Source organism: Pristiophorus japonicus, chromosome 3 (assembly GCF_044704955.1).
Source record: "Pristiophorus japonicus isolate sPriJap1 chromosome 3, sPriJap1.hap1, whole genome shotgun sequence".
Taxonomy (NCBI): Eukaryota; Metazoa; Chordata; class Chondrichthyes; family Pristiophoridae; genus Pristiophorus; species Pristiophorus japonicus.
The window spans coordinates 326,162,698-326,164,034 of NC_091979.1; the positions used below are offsets into that span (position 1 = coordinate 326,162,698).

General features: G+C 42.0%; 1 non-coding gene across 1 annotated transcript; it reads left to right on the forward strand.

Moving 5' to 3' along the window:
* Positions 1–958: 958 nt before the first annotated feature.
* On the forward strand, positions 959–1,031 carry trnav-cac (transfer RNA valine (anticodon CAC)). The gene has a single exon. It is a non-coding gene; the product is annotated as a tRNA-Val (tRNA).
* The last annotated feature ends 306 nt before the right edge of the window (positions 1,032–1,337 follow it).

Here is a 1,337-nt window from a genome sequence, read left to right on the forward strand (position 1 = left end):
CATGGGCATTTACTTAGAAAATGCATAATCATTAAATGTTATCCTGCCTTCATGGGAAAACATCATTAATTGACTGATGATCTTCCTTTGCACAACTAAAGAAATGTTAACTGAAGGAGAGTCCTTAATTGAATAACTTATCTGTGCTCTGCACTTTACCTCTGAATCCATAAACCATATTGGACAGTGTGCTTTAGAAGTCTGCTTCAAAATGTTCCTTGCTGGTAACATGTACATGGGACGTTGGAAACAGTGAGATAGACTGTAGTGCAAGGGACTGGTTATTGTGAAACAGCAAAGAAAATATACATTCTGGAAGAATACCATCGAAAAGAAGTGTGACCCGAACAGCCAAAAAGAAGATGAAGTGCTGAGCCCTTTTCAGCAAAAAATTCTTTTCCCAAACATTTTTCTGACCGAATCTTCACAAAACAAAAATGATGCTTTTAAAGTCATTAAACCCGGATTTTCGTGCACCCAAATCTTCTGAATCAGATGCCTCTCGTTGTGCCGACTGAATCCATGTCCCTCTCAATATTCTGCTGACATGCACACTATTAAATGTGCCACTAACTTATACAATCAAAGAATAAGGGAATGGTTGCAGCCCGTCGAGCCCATGCCAACTCTCAGCAAGTCTCACTCCCCTGTCATTTACACACAGCTGTGCAATTTTTTTCATTCGGATACTTATCCAACTCGTTTTGAAAGATAAGAATGAGTCTGACTCCACCGCCCTTTAGAGCAGTGTATTCCAGATTTTAACCACTTGCTGAGGAATGGCCACTCCTGTTCCTATGTATAAAGGCAGAGAAACACGGGATCAATTCCTGCCACACTCACAACCTTGCTAAATATAGCACCGTCATTCTATTCTCGTGACACAAGCTCCATAAGTGTAGTCCAGCTGTTGAGGTTAAAGGTCTGGTTATGTTCCCAACAATGCTACTGCCACAGCGTTTCCGTAGTGTAGTGGTTATCACGTTCGCCTCACACGCGAAAGGTCCCCGGTTCGAAACCGGGCGGAAACATTATGCAAACGTGTTCAATTAATGACAAGATAAAATTAAATCATTCATATTAGTGGTTCAATGGTAACAGAGTGCAGTGTCTCACGATGCTGTTCCATTTGCTGATTTCTCTCTACAGTTCTGTTCACACTCAAATTCTTCACAGTGTCTCTCACTCCCTCCCGTTTCCAGCCCTGACGCTGGAGAAACCATATCTCAAAGCTTCACATTCCGTGCATTCAGGTCAGCTGTGAGCTTTTATTAAAGGATCCTGCCACGCCACCACGCTTCACAACAGAAAATTAAAGCCACAAACAAACCCATCGA